This window comes from Dermochelys coriacea, chromosome 3 (genome assembly GCF_009764565.3).
Source record: "Dermochelys coriacea isolate rDerCor1 chromosome 3, rDerCor1.pri.v4, whole genome shotgun sequence".
Lineage (NCBI taxonomy): Eukaryota > Metazoa > Chordata > Testudines > Dermochelyidae > Dermochelys > Dermochelys coriacea.
Genome location: NC_050070.1, coordinates 147695451 through 147714157, shown reverse-complemented (window position 1 = coordinate 147714157; position 18707 = coordinate 147695451). Strand labels below are relative to the sequence as shown.

The following is an 18707-nucleotide window of genomic DNA, read 5'->3' as shown; positions in this document are numbered from 1 at the left end:
TTCTTCCCTTATTGGTCCTTTTGGTCAGCTGCCAAGCAGGTTATTTGAGCTTCTTAACCCCTTACAGGTAAAGGAGGGATTTTACGCTACCCTCAGCTGTATGTTTATGACACCCCCCAACTCCCTGGCTAGATTCTTTGGGGGGCTGTCCCCGCCGGCATGCAGAGGTGGAAGGGATATTCTGCTTCTTTGTCAGTACAGTCAGCGGGTGGGAGGCTGAATGAGCATGAAGCTGTCGCTTTTACATGGCCTCCTTTCTGCTCATGGCTGCACATTCATTAAAGCCTGCGGCTTTCAGTCTCTCAGGTGCCCCAGGCAAAAAGAAGATGCAAATGATCCTTGTTTTCGCTCCCAGCAGTGATCTCATTGTGAACGTTATTGGGTGTCTTTCTTCAGCATCTGCCTGGGTCTGGGTCAGTTTGTGATGCCTTGGTGGCTTTCTGGCACTTCGGATTTGCCCTGCACCCAGTGAGTGAATGGGAGGGACTCTCTGGAGCCCACAGACAGCCAGGGTCTTGCGATCACCAGAGTTTTGTTAATTCCTTTGCACTTTTCTGTTTTAATGACCACTTCAAGCAGAGCGCTCGACCCAGCTTTATGTAAATGGAGAGGTTTTACAGGCAGGGTAATGACTGGGCAAGGTTTATTGTGGAATATTATGCATTGTCAGTTTCCACTCCAGGTTCTGTTGTGCGTGATGTTCGCTTGACAGAACAATATGTTGAATAAATGCTAGAAATTAAACGTCATTTTCTTAGGGTGGCACATTAAACACAGCTCTCTGGAAAGCGTAAGGTATGAAATACTAAGGGTATGTCTACACTACAAAATTAGGTCAATTTTATAGAAGTTGATTTTTAGAAATCAATGTTATACAGTTGATTGTGTATGTCCCCACTAAGCACATTAAGTCAGTGGAGTGCATTCTCACTACTGTGGCTATCATTGACTCACGGAGCAGTGCACTGTGGGAAGCTATCCCACAGTTCCCGCAATCTCTGCTGCCAACTGGAATTCTGGGTTAAGCTCCCAATGCCTGATTGGGCAAAAACATTGTCACGGGTGGTTTTGGGTACATGTCGTCAGTCTCCCCTCCCTTCCTTCCTCCCTTCCTCCGTGAAAGCAACTGCAGACAATTATTTTGCACCTTTTTTCCTGGGTTACTCGTGCAGGTGCCATAGCATGGCAAGCATGGAGCCTGTTCAGCTCACTGCTGCTGTTGTGAGCATTGTAATCACTTCACGCATTATACTGCAGTATGTGAAGAACTAGGCTAAAAGATGCCAGCACGAGGACGATTGTGATGAGGACATGGACACAGAAGTTCCTGAAAGCATGGGATGTGGCAATTGGAACATCATGGTAGCAGTGGGGCTGGCTGATACAATGGAAAGCCAATTCTTGGCCCGGCAAACAAGCACAGACTGGTGGAGTCGCATAGTGTTGCAGGTATGGGATTATTCCCAGTGGCTGCAAAACTTTTGCATGCATAAGACCACTTCCCTGGAACTCTGTGAGTTGCTTTCCCCCACCCTGAAGTGCAGGAATACCAAGATGAGAACTGCCCTGACAGTTGAGAAGCGAGTGGCGATAGCCCTGTGGAAGCTTGCAATGCCTGACTGTTACCGGTCAGTTGGGAATCAATTTGGAGTGGGCAAATCTACTGTGGGGACTACTGTGATTCAAGTAGCCAACGCAATTACTGACGTTCTGCTATCAAGGGTAGTAACTCTGGGAAATGTGCAGGTCATAATGGATGGCTCTGCTGCAATGGGTTTTTCCTAACTGTGATGGGGTGATAGATGGGACACATATCCCTATCTTGGCACCAGACCACCTTGCTAACCAGAACATAAACTACCAGGGGTACTTCTCAATAGTGCTGCAAGCACTGGTGGATCACAAGGGACATTTCACCGACATCAACGTAGGATGGCCAGGAAAGGTGCATGACGCTTGTATCTTCAGGAACTCTGGGCTGTTTGAGCAGCTGCAAGAAGGGACTTACTTCCCAGACCAGAAAATTACTGTTGGGGTTGTTGAAGTGCCTATAGTTATTCTTGGAGACCCAGCCTACCCCTTGCTCCCATGGCTTCTGAAGCTGTACACAGGCAGCCTGGACAGTAGTAAGGAGCAGTTCAACTATAGGCTGAGCAAGTGCAGAATGGTGGTAGAATTTGCCTTTGGACATTTAAAAGCTCACTGGCGCTGTTTGCTGACTAGGTTAGACTTCAGCGCAACCAATATTCCCATTGTTATTACTGCTTGCTGTGTGCTCCATAATATCTGTGAGAGTAAGGGGGAGACGTTTATGGCAGGGTGGGAGGTTGAGGCAAATTGCCTGGTTGCCAATTTTGAACAGCCAGACACCAGGGCTATTAGAAGAGCACAGGTAGGTGCGCCACGCATCAGAGAAGCTATGAAAACCAGTTTCATGACTGGCCAGGCTATGGTGTGACAGTTGTGTGTGATTCTCCTTGATGCAAACCCGCCCCCTTTGTTGATTTTAATTCCATGTAAGCCCCTTCGATCACAGCTGGAAAAGAAAATATTGTTTTAAAACCATGCATTCTTTCTTTCTTTCTTTCTTTCTTTCTTTCTTTCTTAATTTTTTTAAAAAGGGAGATAGCCTGGGTGGGGTAGGGTGGGGTGAGGGAGGAGGGAAGGACAAGGCCATATTGCTTATTGTAGCCACACTACAAATCAAAACTGTTTGAATGACAGCCTTCTGTTGCTTGGGCCATCCTCTGGAGTGGAGTGGCCTGGAGCCTCCCCCACTGCATTCTTGGGCATCTGGGTGAGGACGACATGGAACTTGGGGAGGAGGGCAGGTGGTTGTACAGTGGATTCAGCGGCGATCGGTGCTTTTGTTGGCTTTCCTGCAGCTCCACCAAACACTTAAGCATGTCTGTTTGCTCCCCCATTAGCCTCAGCATTGCATCCTGCCTCTTCTCATTGCACTCACCTAATGCTTTCCTGGACTCTGCCACTGAATGCCTCCATACATTAAGCTGTGTCCTATCAGTGCAGGAGGACTGCATGAGCTTGGAAAACATGTCATTGCATGTGCATTTTTTTTTTGCCTACTAATCAGCGATAACCTCATGGATGGAGATGATAGGGGGAGCATAGAAACATTTGCACCTGCAGGGGGATAAAAAGAGAGTAAAATTTAAGATGATACATTTCTGAGAACAAAACGGAGACTCTTTCACAGTGAATCAAGCAATTCACAGCAAACAACACATGTGCTTTAGGTACAAGGTTGCATTTTGCCTTTTATATTGAGTGCCTGTCGGTATGGTGACACATCAGAAATGGCTGGCAACATAATTTGGTTTCCAGGCAGCCATGGTAAGCCAAAGGGTATGTGGGTTTGGCTTCTAATGCCTTCATAACATGTGGGAATGGTTTCAAATTGCAGCACCGTCCTTTCCCATAGCAAGCAATGCCAGTTGGGTTTGCCATTTAAAAGGAGGGACTGTGGTTTTCAGGTGGATATGCAGCACACACCTCCACCCACCCCACCACATGGTTATTCTCTGGGATGATCCCTTCACCCCGCCCACTGCTGTATGGCTATTCTCAGGGATGATCCCTTTTAGCCAAGCACAAACAGCCCAGCATGAACGGGGTCCTTTTACTGTTCCCTTACAAAAATTCCCCTATTTCAACCAGGTGACCGTGAATGATATCACTCTCCTGAGGCTAACACAGAAAGATACAGACCAAATGTTACTTGAATGCGACCAAAACCAGGACCATTTGCTGCCATGCTTTGTGCTGCAATGATTCCAGACTACTTGCTACTGGCTTGGTGTGGTAAAGTGTCCTATTGTGGAGGACGAAATAAGGCAGCCCTCCCCAGAAACCTTCTGCAAAGGCTTTCAGAGTACCTCCAGGAGAGCATCAAGGAGATGTCCCTGGAGGATTCCTGCTCCATCCCCAGACACGTTAACAGACTTTTCCAGTAGCTGTACTGGCCACAAATGCATCCCAATTCTTCAGGGCAAATCAAACATTAAACAATATTGCTTTTAAACCCTGTACTGTAGTTACAAATGTGTGCTCACCAGAGGTGCCTTCTCTGCCTTCAGGGTCGCGGATCCTGCCTTGGGAGGGTATTGGCTCCAGGGTGATGAAAAGATCTTGGCTGCTGGGGAGAATGGATTCACTGCTTGCCTGCTCATTCTCCTCCTCCTCTTCCTCATCCACAAAATCCTCCTCCATGTTGCATGAGACTCCCCCCCTTGCAGGTGTCCATGGACAATGGTGGGGTAGTGGTAGTGGTCCGCACTACCCCAAATGCAACCCCGCAAGGTCGATTTTAGCACTACTCCTCTCGCTGGGGAGGAGTACAGAAGTCGATTTTAAGAGCCCTTTAGGTCGATGGAATGGGGTTGCTTGTGTAGACGCATTCATTATAAAATTGACCTAACTCAGCTAAATTCAACCTAACCCTGTATTGTAGACCAGGGCTAAGAGAGACTGTGTGCCCCCTCCTCTCCCCTCCCCTCCTGCTCATCATAGCTAGCAGTAGCAGTCCCAAGCCAATAGCCTTAAATTATCAGTTTGCCAGGGGTGTATTCACAGGCAAGCGCCACCTCTGATTCCCAGCTGCTGAGCTTGGGGAAGGTAAAATAGTTCTTTTAGAATACAGAGGAAAGAAAGTGCTGCTGAATCAGAGCATTGCTCAGAAGCGATTTGTGGAATTAAAGCCCAGTGAATAAAGTCTCTCTTGTAAGAGCCTTTCCAAGACTGGGAAAGATCCCTTTAAATGGCTGCATTCATCCATAACGAAGTAAAGAATGCACTATCCGAAACGTAAAGCAATGGGACAAACATGATCTCCCAAGCACTAGAGGAAAAGAGGGAAAGCAGTGAGATGGTGGGTGGAATCAAAAGGGTGGTGTTGTAAGAGCAGGTTAATTTTCAGATCCACATAGCAAAATAGGAGAAAACCTCCACAACATAAATAGATAAAGAAACCTACATCGCAAACCAGTAGATGTTGACTAGGATTTGAAAATTCCTGACACAAGTACATTTTGAGTGTAGCAAGATTTTCTTTTTTAAAATTAGTAATTACCACAGAAACATAGATGGTTCACTACAGTCTGCCCACTGCAAGCAATATTCATTTATTGTCGGTGGCCAAGTATAATGTGGGCTGGGGCAGCCAGAGTCATTTATTAACAGTGAAACTGCTCCAATGAGATTGTTTTCTTACTGTTAACATTTGTGACTGAGTTCCTCTGCGCTTCCTTTGTCTCCACCCTTGGGAGAGCAATAAATCAATTGTTTCACAATAAAATTGAAGATTTCTCAAGGGAACTGTGGTTTTCATGTACTCGCGTTTTTATTAGATAATATGCAATTCTCGCTGAGATGAAAATGACAATTGCATGTAGTGTAAATTAGCTCCATGGTGCTGCTTGTTGTGTTGCAGCGATTCAAGACAAAATCAGACTGAGGGCTTGTCTACACTACCTGCAGGATCGATCCAGGGCAGCGATCGATCCAGCAGCGGTCGATTTATCGCATCTAGTCTGGACACGGTAAATCAACCACTGAGTGCTCACCCGTCGACTCCGGTACTCTACCGGAGCGAGAGGCGCAGGCCAAGTAGATGGGGGAGCGTCAGCTGTTGACTTGCTGCAGTGAAGACACCACGGAGAGTAGATCTAAGATACGTCGACTTCAGCTACGTTATTCACGTAGCTGAAGTTGCATAACTTAGATTGATCCCCTCCCCTCCCCCCCACAGTGTAGACCAGGCCTGAGAAAATCTTGCTGGACTTTGGAATTACTTAGGACTTTTAATTGATAAGGAATTCTCCACCTTTCACCTGGAATCTTTGATTTCGGTCCTCCTTGCTTTCCTGATCCTGTGTTAAATGTCTTAGTGGAAAATTGGATTTGTCTCACTCTCTTTTCCCAACAGAAGAGCTTTGCCAGAACAGTCCCAAAATGTCCTTCAGGAGAGCTTTTATTAAATAACTTCTGGGCTAGTTATTTTGCCCCAAATATTCACGATTTGGCAGCCAGATTACGTTCCCACATGACGAGGGCAGAAAGAAACATTTTCTATTGCCAAATCTTATGCTAAAGCTTTTCTAAAGGCTGTGGGGGGAAGTTGCACAGGAGGTTGCAATGACTTAACCTGTTTCCTTCCTGTGGAATGACCTGCCTTTTGGCATGGGTGAAAATGAATGGAAATAATGGGTTACCAAGAGAGGCCAATGTGAAAAGTAGTGAGAGAGAAAAATCATATGGAGAAAATAGAAGGATGCGATTGCACGTGTAGTCCTGGAGAAACACAGGCAGGAACACAATGGAGGGACACATTCCACAGACCCAGGGGACAACAAGCTGCAAACTGTTTAAAGCTCCTGCGGTGGTGGATATTGATGGGATTTTGGGAAATGCTGTTTTGTAGATTTACTGTCGCTTTTTGTAGTTGGATCTCCTACAATGCGTGGCAAGCAGCTGAGTTTACAACCTGGCCCTGGCTTTGATATCAAACACTGCAGAAGTGTGTGTGTGTTTGCCGTGCATACATATACCTATAAAATCGATTTTTTTACTAATTCATTTACAGCTATCATCTGTACAGATCTGTGGGGCGGGTAAACGGATCGGCATACAAAGCAGACACAGGACCTGACACAACATGCTGCTCTGCAACTGTTAAATATACAGACTGCATCAAACCTGTGAGTTCATGGTTCCCAATAAAGATCCTAATGAAATTAGCACAAATTATCAGAGCTACCACAGACCTCTACAGAAAGGACATAATTACAGCCCTGATCCTGCTCTATTCCTTGCAAGACCATGAACTCAAACCCATTAAGAAATAGCAAGAACAGAATTGTGGATGCCGAGAGATCGGGTATGCGAGACCCAATCAAACCTAGTCTCTAAGGTGCCACAAGTACTTCTTTTCTTTTTGGGGATACAGGCTAACACAGATGCTACTCTGAAACCTATCTCAGCTACTATCTCAGATTCTGGGATCTTCACCCTATTGATCGTGTATACATTTCTGCCAACGTGGGAGGATCAACTTCAGTTTTACACAGATCCACGAGAATTCTGATTCATTATGAAATGTAACTAACCTCAATAGCTATCTTGTAAGATCATGTTTAGAGCTACTCTACCCAGAAATCTGAATATGAAAATATTTTGAACATTAACATACCTATAAACGGGATCACATAAATAACTGTATTGTTCTGGACTTAAGTTGATGGTGTTATAGTAAAACTAAATTTATTTATTCATTTATTGTAAGGTTAGAGGCCCGATCTGAGATCAGGTCACCTTTGTGCTAGTCACTGCAAATAGTTTTTCCCAGTCAGTAAAGAGCATGGATTTCAGATGTGTGAAATTAAATACATGCAAAGTTCCCCATGGATGGATTTATAAAGATCAAAAGTGATTTTTATAGCTTCCTCACACACATGGATTTAGAAAATAGTTAACAATTAAACCTGCACAGATTAATCATTGAATTTTCGAGAAGAATGGGCTAAATTCCAACCTCTTTAGACTCCTTGAAAGCTACTGCAGCCAAGACAGGGTCAGGACCTTTTTAAATCAGTGGTATTTGGACTGTACCAATACAGGGAGTTCACCATTTCCCTGTCCCTTCTTGGAGCTGGCCAGATTAATGTAATATTTTAAAGCAAACTTTCCTGGGATGATAATGTTAGAGAGTAGTGCATAAGTGTTAGAGATTTATATGGGAATCCACCAGCAGAGGGCTCACATGGTAGAAGTACGTGATTGCTTTTGGTCAGTTTCCCCAATAATTTTAAAGGAACTACAAATAAACTGCTGTGACAAAGTTCCTGCTCTACCTTGGTGGGTCTTGTGCTTATTGGCGGATTTGCTCGCCTTGGAGCTTCACAGCAGCCCTCAGCTTGGCCGTTTCCCTGAACCCACAGTCCAGGTCGACTCCTCCTGTGTCTGACCAGGAGTTGGGAGGATTTGGGGGGAACCCAGGCTCGCCCTCTACTCCAGGTTCCAGCCCAGGGCCCTGTGGAATGCAGCTGTCTAGAGTGCCTCCTGGAACAGCTGTGTGACAGCTACAACTCCCTGGGCTATTTCCCCATGGCCTCCTCCCAACACCTTCTTTATCCTCACCACAGGGCCTTCCTCCTGGTGTCTGATAATGCTTGTACACCTCAGTCCTCCAACAGTCCGCGTTCTCACTCTCAGCTCCTAGTGCCTCCTGCTCCCAGCTCCTCACACGCACACCACAAACTGAAGTGAGCTCCTTTTTAAAACCCAGGTGCCCTGATTAGCCTGCTTTAATTGATTCTAGCAGCTTCTTGATTGGCTGCAGGTGTTCTAATCAGCCTGTCTTAATTGTCTCCAGAAGGTTCCTGATTGTTCTGGAACCTTCCCTGTTACCTTACCCAGGGAAAGGGACCTACTTATCCTGGGGCTAATATATCTGCCTTTTATTACTCTCCTATAGCCATCTGGCCTGCCGCTGTCACACTGCCTAAATCACAAATTGTTCCATTAAATATCCTTATAAATCTTCCTTACAACGAGGTCATGTCCGATCCATTAGTTACACTAGTGCCAGGCTCAGAGTCCAGAGGTTACTGAGATTTACAAATTAGTAGTTTTAGAAGTTCACCAGTAAAGGCTTGAGAGAAATTTTGCACTTCTAGTAATGATGCATTATGATGTCCCCTTCTCAAAATTAGGATCTAATTCTGCTTTTACTCAGACAAAACACCCATGAAGGTCAACTGAAATTTTGCCCCAGTAAGAATTGTAGAAATCTTCATCTATTTTTAAACTGAAACCAGCAGGGACTCTGCCTACAACCTGATGCTAAATTAAATATGACCCATATTTCCTACAGTTCAGCAGGATGGACACGTTCAGTGGGATTTCCCAAGTGTGCATCTAACCCTTTCCTTTGATGTAATGGTGGGGTGTAGACACACAGGGGTTTGGAGGATCGGCCCCTTTGTAACACTCCTAGTCTGAAAAGCTAATCCAGACAGAACATCTTTGATGCTAAATCTGTTATTTAATGTGAGATGCTGATCCTACAGCCCCTGGTGAGTCCACCCCTGGAAGAGGTATCAAAGCTCTCAGGGAGTTCTCTAAACCCCGCTCTCAGTCCTTTCTCAGATCACACTCCCCTTTGTCTTCATTGGGCTATTTGCTTGTGGAAAGGATGTGTCCCGGTTTGTAACCTACATACTCGGCCTAAGGTCCTTGTTGTTAATTATGTCGGAATTTTGGATTAAACTGACAACCAAGAGTTGACCTGCTCTCAAACTTTCATGAGGTTGATAGTATTTTCTCAAGACTACTGAATTAATCGATTACATGCCAGGGACTTATTCTTATCTGGTCTTCTCACTATATTCACCTCCCATTAGCAACCCGATATTAGGTATAATGTAAAAAGCCCTGATACTGAAAAACAAGACCTAACTCTTAAAACCTGAGAACGGCCAAATCTGGAAAGAGACCAGCCAAACCATTCATGTTACTTCCTATCACAAAAAGTGTGAGATAGAAATATAGCAGAATCCCTATTTTATGAACTAATTGGGGACTGAGAAGTTCGTAACATTGAACTCATCAAAATGACAGTCAGTGCAATGCATACGTTGCAGCATAGTACACTGCATCACTTTCTTCTTGACTTTCAAACCACTGCATCATGATTTCCAGTGCACTGAAGGCACTGATTCCCTCCCGCCCCGTCAGCAGTGGTGTTGTGGAGCCAGAATGCCCTTCCGGTAATATTTCAAGGTAGCCAAAGTAGCAGCCTACGTGTGCCACATGGAGGACACCATTTTGCAGAGCATACTGCTCTGCCCTGCCAGCACGACCTTGCATGCACAGTGAGCGGGAGGTCACACCAGCAGCAGTGGGCCCACAGCATTCCAATACTTGAGATTTAGGATTACTCCACTGCCCACTGGTTCAAATCTCTGGTTGTTCATTAGATTGGTGTTCATAAAATTGAGCCTGTACTGGAAGCATTCATTAGCAAAAGGACAATTAACTCACAATGGACCATGGGAGACGCCCATCTACAGCAAGTGGACTGTCCCATAAACATGGTGACTTGCCCACATGACTCCAAACACTATCTGGTCACCTGTGATTCTCCACTACCTGTGCTGAGATTTTGTTTGAAACAATGGGTTTCCCTCCACATGCAGAGGATGTAAGTGGCCCTGGAAACCCCTTCATTTTGCCTTTATCCTGCTCCAGCCTCTTTCCTGCCCAAGCCTCTGGACTATGAATTTATACTCATGGGCGCATTCTAACCAAGGAATTGAGGTCCTTCCAAAGATTTGGAAGCAACCAGAGACTTATTAAGTCAGCAGTTTATTCCATCACTGCTACAAACCTGAACCAAGAACTTTGCAATTACTGTATGTATTTGATTCTTTTAACCAATTTTAACTTTCACCTTTCTTTCTTTCTTTTTATAAATAAACCTTTATATTTTAGATTCTAAAGAGTTGGCATCAGTGTGATTTTTGGGTAAGATCTAAGTTATATATTGACCTGGATGTGTGGCTGGCCCTTTGGGATCAGAAGAAACTTTCATTTGATGAGACTGGTTGCAAAGAACCACTCATCTCTGAATCCAGTGTTTTTGGTGGTGATATAAGAACTGGAATGCCCAAGGAAACTGTTTTTATGACTTCTTGTAAGCTAGTGTGGTGAAACAGGAGTTTGCTTTTGTGGCTGCTTTGGTATATCTTATGAAAGTATAACCACCAGTTTTGGGTTGTGTTTGCCCTATTTCTCAGCAGTTCATCCTGAATTTGGCATCCTCAGTTGTAACCCACTGGAGCCTGGTTACACTAGGCAAAACATACATATGGTTTCTCTTCGCCCCAGCACTCGAAAGTCATATAAACAGTCCTAGCTTAGAAAGTATATTATACTCCTCACCATGACATTCTCAATCTGTATGTGATTTATTGCACTATTTTAATTTTAAAAAGACAAACCAACAGGTGGCAAAATATTGCCTTACACCTTTAAATACAAAGTTTCTCTGCAAACCAGATCCACACTATCTACTACAGGCCTCTGTAATTAGACACAATTAAATGTCTATTTTTCTTTGAAGGCTACATGGGTAGAGAACAGCAATGAATAAACTGATGATTGACATATCTCCCTTTTGCCCACTGTGTCTTTATAGATCAATTCATGGTCTTCACACTGCACTAGATCTGGAGAGAGTCTGAATGCGAGCGGGGGAATGCTACTAGCAAATTCATAGCAAATACATGATGTTAAACCCCAACAAGATAGAATGTGGTATCACTTTTTTAACCATTAGGATCTTAGGCCCATGATTAAAGTAGATGTAAATGGGACCTCACCCATTTTGGTGGCTTTTGTTGCAGGTTTTGATGTTGGATGGCAATGTGATTTGGCCTCTTTTTGTAGTGATGGGAAGCATAAAGTGAAGTAAAAGATACAGTAAGCACCCAGAGGGAGCAGTACTGAAACGCCAACTTTGGTTATTTCCTGCCTGGATTTCCATACAGAAAGCCAGCCCAGGAGTAGAGCAAGGACATTGGAGAGTAGCATCTTTTCTAGTTAATCCCCTGCCCCCTTCATGTTCCTTGTCAGCGTGATTCCACTGGACTCATGCTATCAGGGCCTCTTATTGCAGCAGCTGCCCTCAAAATGTCCCTTAAAGAGAGAGCCCCACAGCAGAGGTGCAGAAAAGGCATCACAGCGGACACAGGCTGAATAGTCAAGTAGTCTCTGCTGAATGCAGAAAAACCATTAAATTTCCTCTGGACATGTCCTGAGCTCTTCCCCACTCCTACCCTCAACCCAGTCAGTTCCCACCACCTCCCGCTGCATAAACTCCAAACCCCTGGAGCACATTCTGCAGGATCTGGAGAAAGAGGGTGGGAAATGATTGTGAAGGCAACTGAGCCCTTTGCCCCTCCCTTGCATCCAAGCACAGATTGCGTGTAAGGACGGTGTGGCTAGTGTTGGGAGATTGTGTATATTGCATGGGAGGGGCACCAAATCATTCAGGATATGCAAAATTTCATGTCCCTCTTCTCTGAACAGTGAGTGATTTATTAATATCACGTGTGCTGCGACAATATCTAGACACAGTGTGGGAGATGAAAGGTATAATATAGAGACAGGGTATGCTGCTAACTTTGAATTTCCTTGCTTTTATTAGTTTGTTTCACAGCTCTGTTATTACTGTAATAAATTAAGGGTGCTTCCTGTTTACAAGGTAATAACCAAATCTGGGCTCATAAACTCTGAGCCTCAAGGCTGTGGAATGTATTTATCCCAGGAAGCAGTTATTACTGAGTTAGCAGGGAGTACTTCCAGTCATTGTTGCTGTTATCATTATTTAAGTGCTTTCCCTCCCTCTTCTCATACCTTCTCCTCCTCTCCGCTCAATTCTTCTACTCCCCTTTGAAGTTCAGGACCCGAGTGAAACTATTGGATTGAAATACAAAATGAGGACACTTCAATTTATCAAAATGGTTTTAAATTTTCTTTCTCTCAAGAATTGATCGTCACTAAAACAAACGTGGATCTAACGCATTTTCAATCCAATGTCCTTCTTGCCATTTTTCATATTCTGCCCATCGATATTTTCTCTAAGTTTTATTCAGTAGGCAAAACCTGGGGAAAAGCTAATTGTGAACTTCATGTTCCCTATGCAAAGTCTGAGTAAGGGACTGAGTCCTACCTGGACCCCAATATAAAGCGGTTGGTTGGGCACCTGTGCAGCTCACCTGTGACTTGCTGCATTGCCTCTGTTTGGCTTGTGTCCAGTGGATCAATAGAGTTGCTGGGCATTAACTCATTTGTCATGCCTGGGTCAAGCCACTGCCCCTCTCCCACATTCCTCCATGTAGAGAGAATTGCTATAGGGTTTGACTCCACAGCATGGAGGGAGCTACAGATCTTTTTGGCTTCCAGATACTCCTCCACCTTCTCCAACCCTATCAATGCTGTGAAAGTTCTGCTGCATTTTGAGCTTTCTGTGACTGGGGAAAGGGATGAGAGGATTTCATCCAAAGCTATTTCTGTTTGTTGTGACCATCCTGGGCCAAGTTCAACACTGGCGTATGAGGGTATAACTCCTATGACTTCAGTGAAGCTGTGTTCTTTTATGCCAGGCTTGTGTTTGGCGCCATGAGTTCTGGTATGGGAGGCACACATAGAGGTAGGGATTACAACCTGAACATATTGTTAAAAAAACTGGGCTACCTCATGGAAGCCAAGTTAATTAAAAATTGTGATGGTTGTCATCTTTTCTCCCAGGAGCATGCAGCATTTATTCCCCGTCTCAGTATTACAAGCCAATGCAAAGTGAGGGTTTACACTAATACCACTGAGGAAGCATGATATCATGTCCCTCACAGGTGTTAAGTCAGTTTTCCAAGGTGTGTTTGTACATGGCTTACATTATGTGTTTCAGAATGCTAGCACACACGCCAGGTACTTAAGCAATATCCATAATTACTGGAAAGTTTGTGGAATAATCATGGTCTAGCCAGATGTGAGTTGTAAAACACCTAAAGCAAAGTACAGTGATGTCATTCATCTTCATCTTGACAAATACCTGTTAGAGCCTGAATTAGACTGAAGTTAAACAAAGTTGATAAGGTATATACATGCACCGCATACAGATCTTATACAGTAATACTCTGGAGGTTAATATGATGAATTGCCTGTGATATCGTTTGTGTTACTGCTGAAACCAATGTGCTTGTATTTTGACATGTATAATGTCTATTTCAGGCACTAGTCTGTTTTTATCGAAGTTGTAAACCACGAATACAATAAACATTACAAGATTACAGCAAAAAAAGTCAATAACACGCATAACTTGCTGTTTTTTCCCCCCTTGTATCTTCAGAAGATTGAATAACCAGGGAAGTGTTAGCATCGTCCAAACATGATCCATCGAATTTCTATACTCACTATGTTGATGTTTATTGAAACAGTTTGAGGCAATTACCCCAGTACATTAAATAGGATTATAGAGGAAATGGCACTTGCAGTCTATTTGCTGTTCATGATCTTTTATATTTGAAGAGCCCTTTGTGTTTTTAGCCACAGAATGGAGTGAAAAAACAATACCACAATACCTTTATATCACTGTAGTTCTCGGACAAGTTCACAGCTGTCTTTCATCAGGGCCTTGGCTACTCTAGCAAGAAAAAAGTACATCTTTCTTCTTGGAGATGTTTGAGTAACTTCATCTCAAGTGAAATACCTTATGTGGTTATAGTTTAGATTCTGCTAACCCATATGTGAGACTGTGTCACCATTCTAACACCAATAAAACTCTTCAGAATTACAAACCTCAAGACATCTAGTACTTCAGCGGAGTTATGCTAAGGGTGATTTTGGCCCATGATCTATAACAAATCCCCAATTGTGATTTTTTTTCTATAGCCACACCAGTGGGAAGAGAAGCAAAACCTCAGCTGGTAGCATGGGAAGAGAAGCAGAACCTCTGCCTGCATTAAGTGAAAATATCACCTTTCACTTCTCTTCTAAGGAGCTAACTGACCTCAACAACTGACCTGTTGTTGCTGGGGGTGTCTTGCAAAAGCATAGACTGCTAGAGGTTCGGGAGGAGGGTGGCAGAGAAGTTCTAAAAGCTGGGCCAGACAAGAAGTTCATTTAAAAACAATTTCCCTCCAGCCCACCAATAAAAAGTCATTGGTAGAAGCCACCATCCTCATACAAAGGCCTAAGAGAACAGTTAAATCTTGCAGGATTACCCTAAAGGTCAACAAGCTCACTCTTTGCGCTAATGGAAGAAGTACATTCCAGAGCCAAGAGCCTCCAACTGAGAAACACCCTATCTCCAGCCCGCCCCACCCCAGTACTTGATAATCTATCTGACTCATGAGGGAACAAATGACTAAACTCCATCATTAGAGAGACAGGGTGGGTGAGGTAAGATTTTTTATTGGACTAATTTATGTTGGTGAGAGAGACAAGCTTCTGAGCTTGTCCATTATATCTGTCTCTGGTCATCTTGCTTAAGACATCGCTGAGAAAAATGCTGGCACTCTCCTACTCACTTGTTGAAGGAGACAGATTCTGGCAGTTGATGATATCTGCAGTGGCAGATGCTAAGAGCTGTCCCAGAGCTTTGCCAGATATTGTGGGCTACACAGTGCAGTGTGCCCCGAAGAGCTGTGAGGATACAACAAATCCCCTCACAATGTGGGCCAGTGGCCAGATCACTGATTATATATACCTTTTAGTGGCTATTTGGTCATCTTGACAGGATAACATTTGAACAGGCATGAGGGGAGCAGCAGCATCTGGCTACATGCCACACTATGTACACATATGTGTATACATACACACACACACATGTAGTATGTGATTTCTGGAAGCTACAGAATTAGTATATATATATATATATATATTTATACACACACACACCTTAGCTGAGTAAATCAGCACAACTCCATTGAACTCAGCTAGTGTAAACTGGCAGAGCTTTATTAAAGTCAGTGGTGCAATGCTGATTTATACCAGCTGAACAAACCTATTGAACAAACAATATACCTATTGAACAAACTGAATGAGGTAATAGATAGGTGGCAGCTGACCAGTTCCTCTCTCTCCCCCCTATGTTTGGGAACTCAGATAGTGTGGCTGCTGGGGTACATGGTAATAGGTTTGACTTTGCACACCCTATGCATTTAGTTGTATGGGAGCTCCTAAATAAAGAGCAAGAACAGAAACAGGATATTGACCCCGACCTGGAAGATCTGTGGCCATTTAAGTCACTCATACATGGCAGATCACATCCCAAGGGAGCTGCAGGTAGAGAATGCTCTTCCCTGGCTGAAGTAGGATGAAGTAACAAAGTTGAATTCTTCTCAATGGTCCCATTCTAGCTTCCACTTGAGGTCAATGAAAGCTGCCATCTGCATCAATGGGATCTGGATATGCGCTAGAACAGCTGTATCAGCAAAGTGTAAGTTGCTAAGCTTTTTCCATGTACTGTGAAGTGGACATCTGTGGTGCAGCCTCTGATGGTTCACGGTCAAATTGGGAGGGCATATCTCGTGGTGTTCTGGCGGGGTCAGTCGTGGGGCCGGTACAATATTTTTATTAATGGGACTGGGATAATGAAGTGGAGAGTGTGCTTATAAAATTTGCTGGTGCTGGGAGGGGTTGCAAACACTTTGGAAGACAGGATTGGAATTCAAAATGACCTGGACAAATTAGAGAATTGGTCTGAAATCAATAAGATGAAATTCAGTAAAGACAAGTACAAAGTGGTACACTTGGGAAGGAAAAATCAAATGCACAACTTCAAAATGGGGAATAATTGGCTAGGGGGTAGTTCTGGTGAAAAGCATCAGGGGTTAGAGTGGATCACAAATTGAATACGAGTCAACAGTGTAATGCAGCTGTACCAAAGGCTAATATCATGGGGTGTATCAACATGAGTGTTGTATATAAGACATGGGAGGTAATTGTCCCACATTACTTGGTGAAGTTTCAGCTAGAGTATTGTGTCCAGTTCTGGGCACCACACTTTAGGAAAGATGTGGACAAAATGGAGAGAGTCCAGAGGAGAGCAACAAAAATGATACAATGGTTAGAAAACCTGACCTCTGAGGAAAGGTTAAAAAAACTGGACATGCTTAGTCATGAGAAAAGAAAACTGAATAGGGACCTGTTAACTGTCTTCACGTATGTTCAGGGCTGTTATAAGAGGACGGTGATCAATTGTTTTCCATATCCACTGGAGGCCGGACAAAGATAATGGGTTTAATCTGCAGCAAGGGAGATTTACGTTAGATATCAGGAAAAGCTTTCCAACTATAAGGATAGTTAAGCACTGGAATAGACTTCCAGCAGAGGTGGTAAAATCCCCATCACTGGAGGATTTTAAGAATAATTTGGACAAACATCCATCAAGGATGCTCTAGGTTTCCTTGGTCCTGTCTCAGCACAGGGGGCTTGGCATGACCTCTTGAAGTCCCTTCCAGCCCTACATTTCTATGATTCTGTGGAGAGTGTGTGTCACATCCTGGAGTCTTCTGTGAATGTTACCAGCATTAGGAACTGTGGTGCTGCTGGGCATCAACCAAGAGAAACTTGTCATATGCCTGTTAGACAGATGAGGATGTGTTCTAACTTGATGGGGGAGGGTGGTCTTTACTTTAGCTGAAAAGCTGAGAGCTGTACTGTTGTTAAGTGGCTTGGGGAATTTTTGTAACACCAGTTACTTCAGTTTTTATGGGGCTTAAAATTAAAAGAATATTCTCCCCCCTCCCCTTATATCTTGAATTCCCTTGAGTCTTTTCTGATCTCCTCCTCCTCCTCCTCTTCCCCTTGCTATTTGAGTCCATGACCCACAGCACCTATGCATTAGTGAAGTGAAGGCTGCTGTACCTCAGTGCTGGGAAGTCCCCCTTAATTAAAGGAGCATCTTGGGTAAGAAGCTGGTAGAGGATTCCATAGCCTTTGTGGAGCCACACTGCCAGGGAGCGGCGGGAAGCTAGCATCAAGGCACAGGACTTCTCTGCAGATGGCATTAGCCTCCTGTCTACTCCTCAGGATCTGTGGAGATCCTGGAGACCAAACTGCTGGTCACTCTGTGTGTGGCAAATCACAATCCCTACAGAATGATCCCAGGAAAACTCCATAGGGAGGCCACACAGAATCATAGAATCGTAGGACTGGAAGACTCAGAAATATTACAATATTTTTAGATTAAAACAGAGTTGTGCCTGAGATTTTTAGGCCATTCATTACAGTGGGAGGGATGGGGACCACTCTTATTAAAGGCCATGTGAATGTTTCCATTCTCCCTGCTTGTTTTCAGTTCATTATATTCTGAAATATCCACCTCACAGACTGACATTTTCTAAGTTTGGTCTCTAAAAAGTGAATTTTTCTGGAAAGCATCAGCTGTTTTTTGAATACAGGAAGAGTAAAACACAAAAGTTCCCCCATTATTAAAAATATTGTGTTCTTTTTTTGTTTTTAAACAGTTCTCTAGCTGAAATCGCTCTGCACGCAAAATAAAAAATTGGCAGGAAAATAGTCCTCATTTAGGAGAAATTTGAGTTTTCCAACGAAAATTGGCTTGGATATGATCAGGTTATGATCCTTGAAAATTACATACAACACATGAACAGTAAATTTAGTTTTCTTGCTCAGCTCTTTGAAGCAGGGACTGTCACTTACCATATATTTGTACAGCACATTGGGACCCCATTCAGGTTAGCCTCAGATAATATCTTGCCTCAAATGCAGAAACCTGGTTTGCTTGTTTCTTATAAGGTTTCAGCAAAGGGTGAAAATTTAAAGTAAAAATCTCTGCCTCATCTAGAACACAAAGCAAACAATGTCTTTTCTTTAGCTCATTGTCATGCTATAGCCACCACTCCACTCAACAGATCCCTGCATTCCTACAGAGATTTGAAACTGTAACATTTGAGTCCAGCAATGACTAAACAAAACTGCTTGAAAGATAATGATTTGTGCTCTCACCCTTGCCATCAGCAACATTATAAAATTAGGAGTAAAGTTTCCAACCCCTACACACACAAAAAAGAGAGGCAGTTTTGGTCTTAGAAGCATCTTAAGGTGACTAAATAAATTACTCATGTTTCATCCCCTGATATCTGAGGTAATAACTGCCTTTA

General features: G+C 43.6%; 1 long non-coding RNA gene across 1 annotated transcript; it reads left to right on the top strand.

The window, feature by feature from the left end:
- The first annotated feature begins 1277 nt into the window (after positions 1-1277).
- Positions 1278-18128, top strand: LOC122459109. The gene is made up of 3 exons (XR_006279576.1): positions 1278-1449; positions 7480-7485; positions 18118-18128. It is a non-coding gene; the product is annotated as an uncharacterized LOC122459109 (long non-coding RNA).
- The last annotated feature ends 579 nt before the right edge of the window (positions 18129-18707 follow it).